The sequence below is a fragment of the Helianthus annuus genome, chromosome 1 (assembly GCF_002127325.2).
Source record: "Helianthus annuus cultivar XRQ/B chromosome 1, HanXRQr2.0-SUNRISE, whole genome shotgun sequence".
Taxonomy (NCBI): Eukaryota; Viridiplantae; Streptophyta; class Magnoliopsida; order Asterales; family Asteraceae; genus Helianthus; species Helianthus annuus.
In genome coordinates this window covers 36,464,500-36,485,819 of record NC_035433.2, presented here as the reverse complement: position 1 = coordinate 36,485,819, position 21,320 = coordinate 36,464,500, and the positions used below count along the sequence as shown (strand labels likewise).

Genomic DNA, 21,320 nt, shown 5'->3' with positions numbered 1-21,320 from the left:
GTTGGTTGAAATTCCTGTTCTTCGTTGGATCCCTGCTAACTTAGTCACATTAGTGACAGTACCTATATGTCTTGTTTCTTTTGACATCAATTTTTGAAACACATTTCTTTTAAACCGTTGGGTTCTTATTGTTGAGGAATATCCTTAAATGCACATGATTCGAATAAGTCTTGTTTCGATTACGCGGTCATTCACTTTGTTAATATTCGGACTTACCTGCGAACAACACAATTCTGAGGAGATAACATAGTCTAAATTTCGAGGACGAAATTTCTATAACAGGGAGAGAATGTGACAACCGGTGATTTACGGCTCTTAATTACGTGATTAACAGGTGATTAACGCGACAATAAATAGTGTTTACAGCGCAAATAAGCTTAATTAGGTCTTTGGAGTGCCTAGGAACGCCTATCCGACATTACAGTGCGCGTATGATGACCCGCGAAGAAATTACTGGAAATTTAACGGTAATAAACTGATACCGCACAAGATACTGACAACGCCGACAAATTATAAATTTTTACGATATAAGTTAGCTTCATAATTTAATTTTAACTATCGTAGTTGAAATCGGATCTAAAAACGATTTAAAACGACCACAACGCAAATTTACGCGACTATTATCGTAAATGACTGGCAAACGCACCTAACACGACTACAGATAGCATTTTACGAATTTTAATACTAAATTTGTAATTTATCGCATTCTGACCAGTTCGGTTTTGAAAACGGGACTCGTAAAGGATTACGGGACACTTAAAAACGCGAGCTTTGGGCTTGTGGGCCTTGGGCCCAAGCCCAAAGCCCATTAGCAAAATTCTGCATATAAAAAGGGCCATGCCCCTCATTGTTAATTCATTCGTGCAATAATTCACAAACAGACAACACACACCCATGTTTTCACTCTCTCACTTCCGGCGACACACCTGGGCGGAGCCGGTCGGCCACCGGCGGGGCCACGACGGCGTCACGGTGGCGCCACCGCCGGCGACGGTGGTTCGGCGGCTGATGTCCGGCTAGTCGTTTTCAGCGCGCAACCCCACCCCCCCCGGTCGCCTATGCAGATCCGACAGAAGAAGCGGACCACCACCACCACTAATCAGTGGTGGTGCGGCGGCGCTGCACAGAGAGAAACGGGAGAGAGAGACCGAGAGACTGAAGAGAGAGAGAAAGAGGGAGAACCGGCGGTCAAAGGCTCGGACCGTCGGTCAGTCCAATTATCCGGTAGTTGGTGTTCTTATCCGGCTGGTCTTTTTTGTCACACCCCGACCACGTGGAACAACCAAACGTGGCAGAAACGTCGGGGAGTGTTGTAACAGAATTAATTGTTTCACAACCATGGTATACAAAGTTACGTTTTATTTATCAACAATAGAGTAACATTGTCTTAAACATAAAAACCAAGAGTACAAAACATAGTTAAACTAAGTCTATCTTCATTTTATGTCTCTAAGGTACAGGTCCGCCCTAGTGTCATGATCATCATCCTACGCAAAAGCTCCTGAAACACATGTAAAAATAGGTACGTCAGCATAAAAATGCCTGTGAGATACATAGGTTTTGTGAAAATAGGATTCATGACTTAAGTTTAAGAAAATGCTTAATAAAATTTAGTCATGAACCTTGTAAATTGTTTTGTCTTGTAAATCATTTGAAAGGCGATAAGATCAGATAATATGTATACATAAAAGAATAATACATGGTTACATAAATAACCAAGTAGAATGAGTTGTATAAAAGAAGTTGTTTGTAAAGCAATGTCTTGTGAAAGATATGTTATTTGTATAAAATGTTATATGTCTAAATTGAAATGATTCAAGTAACGCTACGATATGTAATACCATGCAAACACTTATATATAGGAAGTACCAACGGCGTATCCACCATGCTTGTATCATATTACACACGTCTCGTTACTTAAATCACTTAAACAAACCACCAATGTATAAAGTCCATGTTTAAACCAATTGTCAAAAAGTCCTCGTATAAGCCATGTAAAATGTTAAAAGTCTAAATGTAGTCAAGTAATGTGTAACAAATGTTATGTATTGTAAGTAAAGTATTATCACATAATACAAATGTAGAAATGTACAAAACAAAGTATTTTGAATATATCAAAAAGTTATGTTTTGCAAAGTCAATGCATGTTACATTGATACAAACATTTATGTGGTAAGTTAACGCATACATTCAAGCCTTGAGACAGTCGGATAACCCTAAGTCAAGGTTATCAAAAGAAATGTCTTCGGATTCAGTCATTCCTTACATCCAAACAAACCCGGGATGTCAGGAATGGGATTTGTCAAGTCTTATGGTACCACTACTTACTACCGAGCGGCGTAGCTAATGTTAATGAACGTATATAAGTCCCGTTTGTGCAAACCAAATGTCATCGCAAATGTAAACATGTTATATGAAAACAATGTGCTAAGTACGCTAAGTTAACATACAAAGCAGAAAAGTCATGTAAATCAAAGTGTTAGCATGCTATCGATCAACATACATAGCAGAAATGTTAAGTAAAACAATGTACTAAGTATGCACACAATGGACATACGTAACATGAAATGTGATGTAAAATGATGTACTAAGTATGCACACAACGGACATACATAGCATGAAATGTAATGAAATCATGTACTATAATGTACTAATGAACGTAACAAGCATATGATATGAAAGCATGAAAGGTACGAAAGTAACAAGTAGGCACATGTATTTCACCCCAAAACAGTTTGAAAACAGTAAAAGAGGGGTATATGTACTCACTTGAGATTGCTTTGAAGTCCTTGTATTACAACCAAACAATGCTAGAGATCACGGATATCAAACGGCACCTAATATAGGTAACTATGTTAATATACCGGACCTAAATCGGAGGATTGGATAGGATGAGGGTTCGTAAACCAAATGAGTATGGAGACTCGTGTAATATGGTTTAACAAAGCCCACATACTAAAATGAAACCTAACCTAAGTGCTTACGACCCATTACGACCCGTTTAGGTAGCTTATGCTACCTTAACGCGTCGTTCGCGTAAAACGCGTTTGGAACGCCTAACGTCGTGACCATAAGGTATAACCTCGGAAGGTTATTCCCTATACAACTATGGTCACCTAATGCGTTTGGTCGGATCCTAATGATCGACCAAATGGGTCGGGTTCGAAAGTATAAGCGATTGTTTAGATCGCTTACCTTACGACCCTATATAAGCACCATGGTTGTAAAACAAGGTTTCCAAGGCCGAGTACTCCCCGAGTAGTCGCTACAAGGTAGGCTGCCGAGGAGACTTTCTCTAACTCCGCCTAATTACTCGGAATCGATCAAACGCGGTCAAACTCGGCCAAAATCGGATCTAGTAGGTCAATTCGGGCCGAATTTGACTTAAAAAATAATAAAACATAATTTATATGACAATCATATTAAATAATTAAATAATGAATGTCATTTTCACGTATTTTGTTATAAATATTAGTAAATATATGTTATTAGACATATATTTAATTTCCGAAAACTAATTTCTTTATAATTTAACATGTCCGAGTACTCCCCGAGTACTCTCCGCCTATGCCGAGTACTCTCAACTCCCCGGTCTACCGACTAGGGAGCGCGTAGTGACTTTTACAACCATGATAAGCACTATACTAAAAGTGACGAGCTAAGCATGTTAAAACATGCTTAACTAAGTTTAGAAAACAGGTTTGGTATCAAAACAAACGATTTTGATACCTATGAGTAGTTTGGTTACAAAATATGCAAGAATGCGCATTTTGGCCGAAACTACGACTCGTCACTGAGCCTAGATAACGTGGTAATCAGTAGGTATAGTCACTATGGACTATAACCATCGTGATCACGCTCACGTTATGAAGTTCAAACGAACTTCGCATTGACCATAAACTGGTCAATGCAGAAAGTCAAACAAAGTTTGACTTTAGGACTCAAAAAGCGATAAAAGAACGAAAGAACACTTACGAAGGGTCCCCGAAAGCTAATCTTGATCCAGGAGCTCAGGTATGAAGCAATGGCCTCAACTTAGAGCTTTTAGATCAGATTTGTGGGTTTTAAACAAGAAAGGGGGGGTATTTATAGGATATGCAAGACCGTTAGGATCGTTTATCGATTTACGTGCTCGAATCTCGTCCGTACAAGTGTCGCAATGTTGTGGTATCATAATGTGACCCCAACCCCAGAGATTTGCAAGAGGCATTGCCCTTTGGAGGGTGGAAAGGCTGTTTACAGCAGTAAAAATGACCTTTGCTGATCTGAAGGGCTGTCGCGGGCCTCGTAAAGGATCACCCTGGGCTTACGCTTGCCGCCTGGGTGTCTTGATCAGTAAACAACTTTCAAAAATGACAGTTTAGGTCCCTGTTGTGGATTAAGGCCATTTCTGACATGTTTAAGGCCTGTTAAGCCATCTTTAAGGCCCTAAAATGATGATTAAACATTGTGGACATGAAACATGCTCACAAATATGCCGGATGTCGGTTCGTTTGGTCGTACGATCGCGATGTTCAGTTAATTACGACGGAATGCGCATAAGCGCGAAAAACGATCCAAAATGCGTGACGAATGGATTTTTCTCAGGCCAAACACTAAGGCATAATATTATGATGCTTACATAAATTTTTGGATGTCCGGATGTATTCAGAACGTAAGTTGTGTGCGAAAGTGCAAACTTATGCACTTTTTGACACTTTTAGTCCCTGAATGATCCAAAAGTTTATTTTAGCACACCGAACCCCTCAAAGCCTATTTCTAAGCTATGTAAAGGATATTTATGGTACGTTTAACTTATGGTCATGTTCCGGAATGTCTGTTACAGTTCAAATTGGTATACTTTCGCAGTTTGTCAATTTTAGTCCCTGTAAGTGAATTAACTTGTTTTTGCCATACCAAAGCCTTCAAAACTTTTTTCTAAGTTATGTAAAGGTTATTTAAGGTATGTTAAGTATATGTTGATGTTCTGGAGTATTTGTCGCATTAAACTGAGTACGTTTACGCACCAGTTTGCGTTTCTCCAGAAAGCGATGAAGAGTTTAAAATCGAACAAAAGTCAAAACATGAAAAATGTAAAACATAACCAAACAAACATTGGGATCAAATAACTTTGTTTTATTGATAACTGAACTGTTCACAATGATTTCAAGCACAAATGTTACAGTCTCCCCTACTTGCGGAAATTTCGTCCCGAAATTTATTTAGAGGAAACTCGTGGAAAAAGATGCGGATACTCCGCCTTCATTTGATCTTCGCATTCCCAAGTAAACTCGGGTCCATGTTTAGATTCCCAGCGAACCTTGACCAAAGGAATGCGCTTGCGTTTAAGCCACTTGACTTCACGTTCCATGATTTCCATCGGTTTCTCAACAAATTTCAGTGTTCTATCAACACGAATTTCGTCAAACGGTATGTGGAGGTTCTCATCAGCTAAACACCTCTTGAGATTGGACACGTGAAAGGTTGGATGAACATTTCCAAGTTCAGGAGGTAACTCAAGTCTGTAGGCTACCTTACCTATTCTTTCGACGATCTTGAATGGTCCAACGTACCTAGGTGCAAGTTTTCCTTTCTTCCCAAATCTGATCACACCATTCCAAGGTGAGACCTTAAGTAATACACGATCACCGACTTGAAAATCCAAGGGCTTGCGTTTTAGGTCCGCGTAACTCTTTTGACGGCTTCTAGCTGTCTGAAGGTTATCACGAACTTTCTTAACTTTATCTGTTGTCTCTAAGATGAGGGCAGGTCCAGTAAGCTGAGCCTCGCCGATCTCATTCCAGCAGACTGGTGAACGACATTTTCGACCATAGAGAGCCTCGAAAGGAGCCATGTTGATGCTGGAGTGATAACTGTTGTTGTAGGAGAATTCAATCAACGGAAGATGTGAATCCCAACTACCACCAAAATCGATCACACAAGCTCTAAGCATATCCTCCAGAGTCTGGATTGTTCTTTCAGACTGACCATCCATTTGCGGATGATAAGCTGTGCTCAGATTAAGTTGGGTCCCGATAGCAGATTGCATGGTTCTCCAAAAATGAGAAGTGAAACGAGCATCTCTGTCAGAAATGATGTTCAAAGGAACACCATGCCGAGCTACAATTTCATCCACATAAATTTTAGCAAGTTTATCAGCAGAAAAATCCTCACGGATTGGCAAGAAATGCGCCGACTTAGTAAGACGATCAACGACTACCCAGATGGCATCATGACCTTTCTTTGTGCGCGGAAGTTTGGTAATGAGATCCATAGTAATGTTTTCCCATTTCCAAACTGGGATCTCTGGTTGCTCCAATAAACCAGAAGGACGCTGATGTTCAGCCTTAACCTTAAGACAAGTAAGGCATTTTGATACATATAAGGCAATGTCTTTCTTCATACCAGGCCACCAATACTGAATATGAAGATCCTTATACATCTTATCTGAGCCAGGATGAACAGAATAACGAGACTTATGGGCTTCATCCATAAGCAAGGTGCGGAGGTTATCTTGGCTCGGGACCCACAAACGGTCCATGAAGTAATACGATCCATTGTCCTTCAGTTCCAGATCAGGTGTTATGTGATAGGGAAATTCCTTATCCATCAAACCTTGTGAAACACAAGATTGTTGAGCCTGAGAAATACGTGCTTGGATATCGGATTGAGCTTGAATATCAGATTGAACACGAACACAATGAAGCTTAGTACGTTCCTTGCGACTCAAAGCATCGGCTACGACATTCGCCTTACCAGGATGGTAGCGAATTTCGCAGTCATAGTCGTTTAGAAGCTCCACCCAACGTCGTTGCCTCATGTTGAGTTCTTTCTGATTGAAGATATGCTGAAGACTTTTGTGGTCAGTAAAAACCACACATTTTGTACCGTGTAAATAGTGTCTCCAAATTTTAAGAGCGAAGACAATTGCACCCAACTCAAGATCATGAGTGGTGTAGTTCTTCTCATGTATCTTCAACTGCCTCGATGCGTATGCTATGACTTTGTTTCTTTGCATCAGGACGCAGCCAAGACCTAATTTATATGCATCGCAATAAACGACGAAATCATCATTGCCCTAGGGCAAGGTTAGAACAGGCGCGTCGCAAAGTTTTTGCTTCAAGTTTTGAAAAGCTTCCTCTTGTTTGAATCCCCAATCAAAGGGCTTGTTCTTCTGAGTTATAGCAGTTAGAGGAACTGCAATCTTTGAGAAATTTTCAATGAGCGGCGATAATAGCCCGCAAGACCAAGAAAAGAAACGAACTTCAGTAGGAGTAGTAGGCGTATCCCAACCCCTAATCGCACTGATCTTGGAGGGATCTACATGAATACCTTGTTCGTTGATGTAACACCCTTAGTATTATTTAATGGTTTTCGTATGAATTACGAAAATAAACATGTAGTTAAGATTTCATATCCGTGGAAAATACGGGTAATTTAAATCTTTTACAATTTAAAAATAATACACGCAATGAAATAGAGTTCGTTGATTAAAATATCGACGAAATGATATGCGGAAGCTTGTATCTTTGATCGTGTTCGGTTCTTCCTTGAGCTTGATCTTCATCCGGGAACACTTGGTATTTACCTGTGATCAAAACCAACCTAAAAGTTAGTTTTGATGCTTAAATAATAGGTTAAACAAGTTTTAAACATCAAACCCCAAAATAATAATCAGTTTGCCAGTTCTGTAGTCTGTCGCGGGCCGCGACATGTCGCGACAGATTTCCATTACTCCGTCGCGTGGCGACAAATGTGTTTTTCCAGCAGGTTTAGATCTGAAACCTGCATTTTCCAGCAATCCAAGTCTTTACGAAAATGTGCATAACTTTCAATCTAGATGTCCATTTAACGCGATTCTTTTTCCTACGCATTCGTAATTTAATTCTCCATCTTATGAAGAGAAAACCCGACATCTAACTTCACTAAATTTTAGATTTCAAGCTCTCGGCTTGAAATTTAACTATGACACTTTTTGACCCGTTCGTGTTTTCATCAAACAAACTTGTTTGTCGCCTTTGTTTTCTTTTTTGTAACATATTATAATTATTTCCTATTGTACAAGGTTCAAATCATAAGTTTATACACATTCTTAACCCGTTTTTGTTTATACTCTTATTTTGACCCGTTAAGGGTACTTATGCACTTTTAAGCTTAAATTACACCCATCCTTTGCTTGCATCTTATTTCCACACTATGGTTTCTACTTGTTTTCCACCACAACAATATTTGTGGTGGATATAATGTGATAAACTACTTGTTCCGTGTTCTAATCTCTGGTTTACAAATTTTGCAAAAGACAAGTTTCAAGTCTTTTGACGACGATGGACTTTTAATAACATGTTTGACCAAAAATCGTACTTAAAACTATAATCTTATTTGCACATACCTGGCTCGGGTCAAAGTTTTGACCCGTTTAAAATACCTTTCACTATTAACTTACTAATTAATAGTGTCGCAAACCTTATATTACTTTCCTGTAATCACCAAAACTTAACAAGCGATCGTCAGAAATTATCGTCAAATGGTGTTAACGCACCATTTGACCCGTTTAGTCAAAATGATCATTTATCATCATATGATGGTATTTTGATACCATTTCGCCCCTTGAACCCATTCCGGTTAGCACCATGAGTCCTTACTACTTAAAAGACATTTCTTGAATTGTTTGACCCGTTATGACTTATACCAAATGGTGTCTTTTCACATCTTTTATTATATCCGTCAACTCGTGTCCGGAGTATTACTAAACCACTTTTACACGTTACAATTCACCCCATAACGTATTTTTCAAAATTTGTTATTTATTAGTCTTCACCTGACTAATTTACCATTTTACCCCTTTTTACCATAATTTATGGTTTCTTACCTTTTTACATATTCCGACTTGCATTGTATCTTGCCGGAACATCATATTCCAATTACTTACCATTATTCACAATCAATATTCACAAGTGTATTGTAATTAAAAAGGGAGTGCAAGCTTAACTTACCTCGCGTCCGCGCAAACATTCTTTGCATCCATGATCCGTTTGACCCGTTCCTTTCCAAGCTCCCACCTAGCTTGTTTAGAGTCAACTATATCATAACATCCATAAGATGGTTAGATTGGTCATTCTATATAATGGCCATCACCCTATGGAACCCTCTTTTTTTTATACACTTATCAATCAAAGCATGTCATATATTCAACAACTAGTTTCATACCATATTTCTTTTCATTCACTAACCGTTTGACCCGTTAGTGAAGTTACTTATACAACTAGTTAGTAAGTGATTTTAAACACGTTAAGCATGTCACATAAAGTGCTATTTGTTCCCAACAATCAATAATTCATGCCTAAAGCAATTATATACAATCCTATGCCTTTTTCTTGGTTAATAAGAACATTATTTATGTGCAACGATTTTCTATTCAGCTGCTGTAATTGACCATTTTGACCCGTTTAAAATCTGAATTAGATCAACATGTTCAAAGATGGATCATAGAACGGCCAATACCTTCGCAAACATATAAGGTACACCTTCTAACGAATTTTCTATGATTTTACGTGATTTTTATAAAATCAGCTCAGCAACTATATTTTCATTTTTCAACAGCTTTCAAGTTCTGAACAGCAGTTTTAATTCGCCTATTTGGCCTATTTAACAACCACATTTGTTTCTTATGATTGAAAACAGTAAAAATTTACTTCATAAGCTTTCCGAAAAGGTATAGAACACCCAAATCGGATAAACGGTTGATTTTATATGATTTTTTTAAGATTAGTCAAAATACATATAAAAAGCTACGAAAATCATGTTTAGGGTCCTTTCAAATTCGACCAAAACCATCAATTGCAACCCATTTCCATGGCTAATAAACTAGTTTAAACGATTATCTTGACTAGTTTATTCATTTATTTTTGTAAGAACTAAGTGTTCCTCATACACGAGTGAAACCCGTTTCATCATATCACTAGCATTTATCCCAACACTTAATATAATCAAGTTCTACTTATCAATTGGTAGACAATATGATTTCATACACCTAGTTCCATGAACATATTTACCAAATTTCATCTTAACATTCAAAACCCATTTCAAGTCATTTATGATCATGTACCCAAATTCATGATTTAACCAAACACCTTCTTAACATCATCATGCATGATGATTCTAAACCTAGTTAGACCATCAATTTCATCATAACATTAAAACCCACTTATCTATGTGTGGTAATTCATCTAAAAATTCAAATCATAGCAATATATGCAGAATTTTCACTTAGGGTTTTGCTCCTAAGCAAGTATACATCTCTAATCTAGCCATAACCTCTACAATTCATACCTAAATTGCATCTTGTAAAGTTAATCGACTTTTCACAACTTCATGAATGTCAAAAATTCGACATACCTTTCGATCCCCTTGACTTGGTGATCGTTTATGTATATTCCAATCCGAATTTGGCCTTCGTTTGATCCTCCAATTTGAAGGTTTTGTTGAGTTAGGGTTTCACCCCTTTCTCCCTGCTCCTCATGTCGATCGAACACACCTGTGTGTGTTTTTATGTCTTTTTTTATATATAAGTGTTTTAATTAAAACACTTTTCTAATTACCCACCTTTAGCCCCTCATGATTTGGTTTGTTACAAGTAGGCCTTAACCTCTTTATTTCTAGAAATATTTTCCTTTAATTAACTAGGTTAATTACTCCTAGTTAACTTAGTGGGTTCCGGGAGATTACCACCCGTTTTGTTTTTAAGTCCAGTTAGCTCGGGTCTCTTATAAACATTATTTCATTAAACCCTTTTATTCTCTTTTTATTCGATATTAGGTTTATTTATTTACTTCCTAATATTCACCGGATTTATTTTCACCACTAACGGTATTTACCCGTTCATTATTATTTACATGGCTTAATTACCACTTCCCGATTTCGGAGTGTTACAAGTCTACCCCCCTTAAAGAGGTTTCGTCCCCGAAACCTTCTTTATGTAGTTCGTTGATTAAAACAAGCGAACCTAGCTTCGTTTTCAAGGGTTTCTTTCTTTTCGGTCTACAGTGATCATTTGTGTTGACGTGAGCGTCTTTCATGTAAATGGCTTTATGGGCCATAACTTTTATCATATATTCCTATTCTTGTCGTCTATTTGACCGAGTTGTCATTTGATTACCCGGTCACTAATTCCTTCAATATGTTTACTTCATGCTAATCTTATTCTGACGTGCGCTTTACATAGTTTCCTAACCATATTTTGACTTCGAATGGTTTTACCGGCTAGACTAATTAGTCGCCTTCACTTCATACCCCGTTTCCTAGGTATACTATTTTGTCATCCCCGACCTTATGTGTGTTTAAGATTTTCTAATTCCCCTCATACTACTTATGTTTGTTAAAACGTGCTTTTGACTAAAAACTAAATTTTAGTTTACGTTTTCTCTGTCTTATGTCTTTTCCTCATGTCTAGGAATTTCCGTCTAAGTTGTATTCCTGACCGTGAATATTTTACATGGAGAATTATAATCAGTTTTCCACGCTTTACCCGAGTGACTCGCCGGTTCTTTTACTTAGCATTGTAGGCTTTTTCTTTAATTTTTTTTTACTCATGTCATTCTAGAAATACACTTTCGGTGTCAACGCACCCCCCCTTTTTTTAAGTTTAGAATTCGTTCTTTATTCGACCCGTTCAGCTTTGAAATAGTTGAACGTAACTTATCAAAATTTCTATTTGCGGTATCTTATCGTCCTTTAGTCATGACCCAAAACCCGAGTCTTTTTGACTTTCCATACGCGTTCCTGTCTCTCAGTCTATGCACGCGTTTAATTCCTTACCCATCAACCGGGTGTTTTACCGAAATCGTTATCATTGCACCCCTTCCGGTATACATTAATACTTCATTTCGATTTACTTGGTCATCTTAGCGAAATCCGTCGCTTGTATTCGACCATGTCTTTTATTCTTTACGTGACCACCATTGGCGGCCTTATTAATTATGAGTGACGATTATCATCGTTATCCTTGCTTTACTACGACTAAAGTTAACAACCTTGATTATCTTTTTCGTGTGGGCAACACCTTTGTTTTTATGACTCGGCGGATCATCTATACTTTGGTTTTACTTGCCCATTTTGTTCACCATGGCCCTTTCGTCCAAGATGACTTATTTTCGTGAATTTTCTTTTGATCATTCATTTATATCATCATTTACATTAATCCTTGTCCCTTCTCTCGGGCTCATTATCCTAATGTAATACGCTTCCGTCACCCGGCTGTGCGTTTACATTATATCAACTATTTTGTTCATTTGTTTAGTTTGGGTACTTTTTAGTTTGTCTCATTCACCCCGTCCTTACTACATCGGATGTAAATGTGTCCGCTATAAGAAGTTCATGGTATCATATGTCACTACTTACTTGGCCAGAGTAAGCGATTAACACATGACACGCATGACCTTTTTATAGTTTTCACATCACGCCCTATGTAAGTAATGCCTCTATTTGTTTCTCTTGGAAACAATATCTCGAATACATTTTCTATTCGGGTTTTTCCAAGTTTTTAATCTACATATGCAACTTTCAATTTCTACTTATTTGTTGCATATTACTATTTGTGCAATTAAATTTAAAATGTGCACCTGGTAATGCTTGCCCTAACGGGCTTCTCTTGCCATTAGCCTTGTGCGCGACCGTTACGCGATTTAAGTCCTTGATGAGCGTACTCTTCGGACCGTTCCTCTATCAAATCCGCGATTTGTTAAACTCTCACTATCTTTATATGCGAGTGTCCTTGAACTAAAACATTTACAACAGTTAGTAATTTCGACATTAATAAATGCATGTATTGTAATACAAGGCTTTTTACTGCACGTGATTTCGTTAACTATACTAATCATTTTCGTTGGTGTAACGTGTATTACACGATACCCTTTGTGTTGTTCACAACACTTTAATCCTACTAAACTATTAACATACATGTACTTACCGGATTTGCGATCAAGCTTCGAACCGAACACACTTTACTCTTTAACCTTGAGCTCTGATTACCAACTTGTAACACCCTTAGTATTATTTAATGGTTTTCGTATGAATTACAAAAATAAACATGTAGTTAAGATTTCGTATACGTGGAAAATACGGGTAATTTAAATCTTTTACAATTTAAAAATAATACACGCAATGAAATAGAGTTCGTTGATTAAAATATCGACGAAATGATATGCGGAAGCTTGTATCTTTGATCGTGTTCGGTTCTTCCTTGAGCTTGATCTTCATCCGGGAACACTTGGTATTTACCTGTGATCAAAACCTACCTAAAAGTTAGTTTTGATGCTTAAATAATAGGTTAAACAAGTTTTAAACATCAAACCCCAAAATAATAATCAGTTTGCCAGTTCTGTAGTCTGTCGCGGGCCGCGACAGACTTGATGTTGGCTTACGCGGGCCACGACTCTCTGTCGCATGTCGCGACAGATTTCCATTACTCCGTCGCGTGGCGTGACAAATGTGTTTTTCCAGCAGGTTTAGATCTGAAACCTGCATTTTCCAGCAATCCAAGTCTTTACGAAAATGTGCATAACTTTCAATCTAGATGTCCGTTTAACGCGATTCTTTTTCTACGCATTCGTAATTTAATTCTCCATCTTATGAAGAGAAAACCCGACATCTAACTTCACTAAATTTTAGATTTCAAGCTCTCGGCTTGAAATTTAACTATGACACTTTTTGACCCGTTCGTGTTTTCATCAAACAAACTTGTTTGTCGCCTATGTTTTTTTTTTTTTGTAACATATTATAATTATTTCCTATTGTACAAGGTTCAAATCATAAGTTTATACACATTCTTAACCCTTTTTTGTTTATACTCTTATTTTGACCCGTTAAGGGTACTTATGCACTTTTAAGCTTAAATTACACCCATCCTTTGCTTGCATCTTATTTCCACACTATGGTTTCTACTTGTTTTCCACCACAACAATATTTGTGGTGGATATAATGTGATAAACTACTTGTTCCGTGTTCTAATCTCTGGTTTACAAATTTTGCAAAAGACAAGTTTCAAGTCTTTTGACGACGATGGACTTTTAATAACATGTTTGACCAAAAATCGTACTTAAAACTATAATCTTATTTGCACATACCTGGCTCGGGTCAAAGTTTTGACCCGTTTAAAATACCTTTCACTATTAACTTACTAATTAATAGCATCGCGAACCTTATATTACTTTCCTGTAATCACCAAAACTTAACAAGCGATCGTCAGAAATTATCGTTAAATGGTGTTAACGCACCATTTGACCCGTTTAGTCAACATGATCATTTATCATCATATGATGGTATTTTGATACCATTTCGCCCCTTGAACCCATTCCGGTTAGCACCATGAGTCCTTACTACTTAAAAGACATTTCTTGAATTGTTTGACCCGTTATGACTTATACCAAATGGTGTCTTTTCACATCTTTTATTATATCCGTCAACTCGTGTCCGGAGTATTACTAAACCACTTTTACACGTTACAATTCACCCCATAACGTATTGTTCAAAATTTGTTATTTATTAGTCTTCACCTGACTAATTTACCATTTTACCCCTTTTTACCATAATTTATGGTTTCTTACCTTTTTACATATTCCGACTTGCATTGTATCTTGCCGGAACATCATATTCCAATTACTTACCATTATTCACAATCAATATTCACAAGTGTATTGTAATTAAAAAGGGAGTGTAAGCTTAACTTACCTCGCGTCCGCGCAAACATTCTTTGCATCCATGATCCGTTTGACCCGTTCCTTTCCAAGCTCCCACCTAGCTTGTTTAGAGTCAACTATATCATAACATCCATAAGATGGTTAGATTGGTCATTCTATATAATGGCCATCACCCTACACTTATCAATCAAAGCATGTCATATATTCAACAACTAGTTTCATACCATATTTCTTTTCATTCACTAACTGTTTGACCCGTTAGTGAAGTTACTTATACAACTAGTTAGTAAGTGATTTTAAACACTTTAAGCATGTCACATAAAGTGCTATTTGTTCCCAACAATCAATAATTCATGCCTAAAGCAAGTATATACAATCCTATGCCTTTTTCTTGGTTAATAAGAACATTATTTATGTGCAGCGATTTTCTATTCAACTGCTGTAATTGACCATTTTGACCTGTTTAAAATCTGAATTAGATCAACATGTTCAAAGATGGATCGTAGAACGGTCCAATACCTTCGCAAGCATATAAGGTACACCTTCTAACGAATTTTCTATGATTTTATATGATTTTTATAAAATCAGCTCAGCAACTATATTTTCATTTTTCAACATCTTTCAAGTTCTGAACAGCAGTTTTAATTCGCCTATTTGGCCTATTTAACAACCACATTTGTTTCTTATGATTGAAAACAGTAAAAATTTTCTTCATAAGCTTTCCGAAAAGGTATAGAACACCCAAATCGGATAAACGGTTGATTTTATATGATTTTTTTAAGATTAGTCAAAATACATATAAAAAGCTACGAAAATCATGTTTAGGGTCCTTTCAAATTCGACCAAAACCATCAATTGCAACCCATTTCCATGGCTAATAAACTAGTTTAAACGATTATCTTGACTAGTTTATCCATTTATTTTTGTAAGAACTAAGGGTTCCTCATACACGAGTGAAACCCGTTTCATCGTATCACTAGCATTTATCCCAACACTTAATATAATCAAGTTCTACTTATCAACTGGTAGACAATATGATTTCATACACCTAGTTCCATGAACATATTTACCAAATTTCATCTTAACATTCAAAACCCATTTCAAGTCATTTATGATCATGTACCCAAATTCATGATTTAACCAAACACCTTCTTAACATCATCATGCATGATGATTCTAAACCTAGTTAGACCATCAATTTCATCATAACATTAAAACCCACTTATCTAAGTGTGGTAATTCATCTAAATATTCAAATCATAGCAATATATGCAGAATTTTCACTTAGGGTTTTGCTCCTAAGCAAGTATACATCTCTAATCTAGCCATAACTTCTACAATTCATACCTAAATTGCATCTTGTAAAGTTAATCGACTTTTCACAACTTCATGAATGTCAAAAATTCGACATACCTTTCGATCCCCTTGACTTGGTGATCGTTTATGTATATTCCAATCTGAATTTGGCCTTCGTTTGATCCTCCAATTTGAAGGTTTTGTTGAGTTAGGGTTTCACCCCTTTCTCCCTGCTCCTCCTGTCGATCGAACACACCTGTGTGTGTTTTTATCTCTTTTTTTTTAATATATAAGTGTTTTAATTAAAACACTTTTCTAATTACCCACCTTTAGCCCCTCATGATTTGGTTTGTTACAAGTAGGCCTTAACCTCTTTATTTCTAGAAATATTTTCCTTTAATTAACTAGGTTAATTACTCCTAGTTAACTTAGTGGGTTCGAGAGATTACCACCCGTTTTGTTTTTAAGTCCCGTTAGCTCGGGTCTCTTATAAACATTATTTCATTAAACCCTTTTATTCTCTTTTTATTCGATATTAGGTTTATTTATTTACTTCCTAATATTCACCGGATTTATTTTCACCACTAACGGTATTTACCCGTTCATTATTATTTACATGGCTTAATTACCAAATCCCGATTTCGGGGTGTTACAGTTGACAATATGTCCTAGGAATTCAACTTCTTTAAGCCAAAATTCACACTTGGAGAACTTGGCGAAAAGTTGCTCTTTCTTTAGGAGTTCCAAAGTAAGACGAAGATGTTGCTCATGATCAGATCGCGTCTTAGAATATATCAAAATGTCGTCAATGAAAACGATAATGAACTTATCCAAATAAGGCTTGCAGACCCTATTCATCAAGTCCATGAAAACAGCAGGAGCATTAGTCAAACCGAATGGCATGACTGTGAACTCATAATGCCCATAACGAGTGCGGAACGCTGTCTTGGGAATATCTTCTTCATGCACACGAAGTTGATGATATCCAGATCGCAGATCAATCTTTGAAAAATAAGAAGCGCCCTGCAATTGATCAAAGAGGTCATCGATGCGAGGTAGGGGATAGCGATTCTTGATGGTGAGCTTGTTAAGCTCACGATAATCGATACACATCCTAAAAGATCCATCCTTCTTCTTGACAAAAAGAACGGGAGCACCCCAAGGTGAAAAGCTAGGACGGATAAAACCTTTGTCAGAGAGCTCCTGAAGCTGCTTAGACAATTCTTGCATCTCAGACGGTGCAAGACGATAGGGAGCTCTGGCAATCGGATTTGCACCAGGTACGAGATCAATACGGAACTCGACTTGGCGTGCTGGGGGTAGACCAGGTAACTCTTCAGGAAATACTTCAGAATAATCCCGTTCAATAGGAATATCTTGAATAGACTTACCTTTGCCCTTATCTGCTACAACATGTGCCAAAAATGCCACATAGTTCTTTCGCAGATACTTCCGAGCTTTAAAACAAGACATGAGTTTAAGACCACCAGCAAGTTTCTCATCACGAACCTGTAGGATCTCACTTGTCGAAAGCGGCACACGAACAATCTTCTCAAAACAAACTACCTCTGCGCGATGCTTGGCTAACCAATCCATACCCACAATAACGTCGAAGCTTCCAAGTTGCATAGGCGTGAGGTCAATGGGAAAAAGATGGTTGTTAAGGTTCAACTGGCAGTTGCAGAGAACAGAATCAAGAACAATGGGTTCACCACTAGCCACTTCTACTGTCAATGGTTTACCTAGTTTCGTTCTAGACACGCGAAGAAATTGGCTCAAAAGATAAAGATACAAAACTCTTATCGGCACCTGAATCGAAAAGAACAGATGTTGGCTGATTATTAATAAAGAACGTACCGTTCACCACATTATCATCTGCTTGTGCCTCCTGTGCGTTCATGTTGAAGACTCGACCTCGAGCCTGAGCCTGATTCTGATTCTGGTTGGCTAGTCTTGGGCACCGGTTTCTGTAGTGGGTCAGATCCCCACAATTGTAGCACGAACCAGGAGGAAAATGAGGTCGTGCAGCTTGACCTTGTTGCTGAGCAAGAGGCTGAGCAATTTGTTGGGCTTGGTTCTGAACTGCCTGATTCTGGTTAGCAGGAATGCGGCAGGTGGCAGCAAGATGACCATTTCTTCCACAGTTGGTGCATTGACGACACTGAAGATGAGGTGGGTGATGGCCGTTACACCTGTTGCACAAAGGTGCATTGCCAAGATAAGGCTTCTTGGCTAGTGGTTGCGCAGGCTGATTTGGTGCAACTTGAGCCTGTGCAGTAACGACATAGTTTTGGGAAGCCTTTCGCTTCCTTGACCCCCTTGAGGAACCAGAATCCTTTCCCTTCTTGTTTTGACCTTTCTTGTTATCTTCTTTGTCAGACGCCTGCTTCTTACCCTCGTCACCCTTTTTGTGCAGCTTTCCCTTTCGAATCTACGACTCAGTCAGTGTCGCTGCTAACTCAATCGCCTGACGGAGTGTGGTAGGGTTACTACCAGTAATGATGTCTTGTACCGAGTCAGGTAGGCTGTCGGTGTACCTTTCGATAGCCTTGTCGAGTGGGGCAACCATTGTTAGGCAAAGCAGACTCAAATCCTCAAACCTATCAGTATATGCCCGGTGCTCGCCACTGTATTGTTTTAAGTCATCAAACTCTTTCTCCAAAGCTCGTTGTTCATGATGAGGACAGAACTCCCTCATCATAAGGGCCCTAAGTTCAGCCCATGTCTGTGCTAGCGCAACTTCTGCACCACGGTCTCTCATTACCCCGTTCCACCACGTAAGAGCCCTCTTCTGAAACACACTCGAAGAAAACTGGACCTTGCGATTGTCAGGACACTGCACGTGACGGAAAGTATTCTCAATGCTCTCGAACCATTGAAGAAGCTCAGTTGCTCCCTCAGAACCACTAAACTTGAGTGGTTTAGCCGAGTTAAAATTCTTGAAATTGCATGGAGCATTGTTGTTGTTGTTGGCTTGGTTCCATTGAGCAAAGAGATTTGGGAATTGAGCAGCCATTTGCTGCGCAATAATTTCTGCCAGTTCGGCAGTCGCTATCTGGTTTTCGCGTCGAGGAGGCATTCTAAAAGAGGAAAACATGAAAGGAAACGAGTGAGATGATTGGATGAAGAGAATAAGATGAAACAATTTCAACAAAAGCAGAGATGGTGGTTACGCATCGCAAAGCAAACAAGCGATACACAGTGTCTAATCAAAGTAAACGGCTTAAAAATAATGTATCGCGAAGACATGTTCGCCTATAAGTGAACACTCACCCCAAGAGTTCCCAGGTAAGAGTGACTGGTCCGATTATGTGGATTTGTACTGTGACAACCCGTAACTTCGAAGTGCAAACCGTTTGTTTCGCCTTTATAAATCGAATCTCATATGTATGTTAATTGATAAATTAATAATGTTTGTCGCCATAGTCGACCCAACCTCCTCGCACAACCCGAAACTTTTAACGGTCAAAACATAGCGTGGATATTATATACGACAGTGTTAATTCATTGTGTAATTTGTTGGCTTAGTTTATTAAATGAAATATGATAATAATAATAATTCCAATAATTCCAAACACCTAAAACCTCACTACCCGATCATCACATATTTAGGAATTGATTCAACCATTGACTGAATCGACCTTGGAAACATTATTGTTATATATATTCAAACCAAATCAATACACGCAACTAACAAGCAGGTTTGTTTTAAACATGTCAAGCAATGAGTTCATCGGTAACAATACATAATGTCACGTATATGAGCCCGTGGATAACCCAAAAACCCCAGCCCAAATCCTAGTCGGCCCACCCTATTTCAAAACCGCCACACCTGATCGTTATATACGTGAGAAGTTCATGCGACTAAAATATTTTTATGAGTATACAAACCCTACGGCAATCGGCATAGCTCCTCCACCGTCACACACAACACCTCTCGTCTTTCTCCCTCCCTCGGCAACCAGAGCACATCACCACTCCTCCGTCACCGATCACCGGTAAGCCCCGCGTATTCCGTTACTTCGTTTTTTTTTGAACGCGTCGTCTCGGTTTCGGTCCGACGTTATCTTCCTTTTAAGCCTACGTTTTTTTGTGTATACATGGAATTATATGCACTGATGGTTGTGTTCATTTAAATAAAACTGGATCGAGTATTGACTTGTAGTATCATATAATTGATAGTATTATTACTGTATGAGTTATATGGGCCGATTTGCTATATGGTTAAGTGGTATAGTTGATGCTTGTTAGTTGATAAGAATAATTCATGTTGTTCGATTATAAGTGATGATGACGATTTCCGTTAAACGTTACACGAATCTGTTCCGGCATACGGCACTTGTAGGTTTAAATGGTTGAAGCTCTTAGTGATATTTTTGTGTGACAAGTTGATAAGGAAAATCTGAATATGTATGTCTACCATGGATAGTAGAAGCTCGGGTAATGGCCGATTAAGAAAAAGATGATGTGCGATACATGTATATGAACAGTCATGCTCGATTATACATATGAAGAGTATGAAACTATAGTTATGTGATGACATGTATGAATATGATAATCTGAACGTGATTTGTAAATTTGTTGATCTGATTATAAATTGTTTGGTGATTTCGGTTGGTGTTACTCATGGTTATTTCTATGTGTTCATTGCTGTTTGGATTTGTGTTCAAAGTGCTCGTTGATTAGTTTAAATGAATAAGTGCTTGTTGTTGATTTAAATGATAAAATAGATTAATACACACCCTGCTTTCGGTTTAGTGATAAAGTAATTAATGCTTAAGTGGTTAGAATGATGGTGGACTCCTCATAATTAGCGGCCATGATGATAAGGATCTGGTATAAAAACGTTTGAATATATATCACCATACGAATGGAATTTGATGGCTGTTATATGATAAACTTGATTTATGTGCTTTCATAAATGTACAAGTATCCATGCGAAGGGTACAAGTCTCAGGTCACAACTATTCCTTTTAAATCATCTAAAATATGAATAGAGTGTAAAAAGAATCTGGGTTGCTTTTGAAAAGCTTGGTGTCTGCCATCCTATATGCCAAATGTACAACTTGACGATGCATGTTCGAATATTTGGAATATGATAAGGTGTCACAGGAGTGGGTTTTCTTTGAAAGATGGAACATTAAAAAAAAAAAGGAATTTTGTCTTATTCGTTTTGATCTGGAAAGGTTTTGGGTTTAATATGTAAAGGGGTTGGTCGCACACTAGAAAAGCCAAAATTATTTAGTTCATATTATTATTTATACATGGTAGCAAACTCATCACTCTTCTATGATTATCTGGTGTTAATCATGTGGATTATTTATGATTAAGTTGTTATGCCATAAATGTTAG

At 37.9% G+C, this 21,320-nt stretch overlaps 2 long non-coding RNA genes across 2 annotated transcripts; both read right to left on the bottom strand.

The window, feature by feature from the left end:
- Positions 1 to 7,468: 7,468 nt before the first annotated feature.
- On the bottom strand, positions 7,469 to 10,518 carry LOC110944078. Its single transcript, XR_002594964.2, has 3 exons — positions 10,375 to 10,518; positions 8,973 to 9,057; positions 7,469 to 7,567 (listed from the first exon to the last, which is right to left on the bottom strand). It is a non-coding gene; the product is annotated as an uncharacterized LOC110944078 (long non-coding RNA).
- A 2,637-nt stretch (positions 10,519 to 13,155) lies between these two features.
- On the bottom strand, positions 13,156 to 16,202 carry LOC110944081. The gene is made up of 3 exons (XR_002594965.2): positions 16,086 to 16,202; positions 14,704 to 14,788; positions 13,156 to 13,254 (listed from the first exon to the last, which is right to left on the bottom strand). It is a non-coding gene; the product is annotated as an uncharacterized LOC110944081 (long non-coding RNA).
- Positions 16,203 to 21,320: the final 5,118 nt, after the last annotated feature.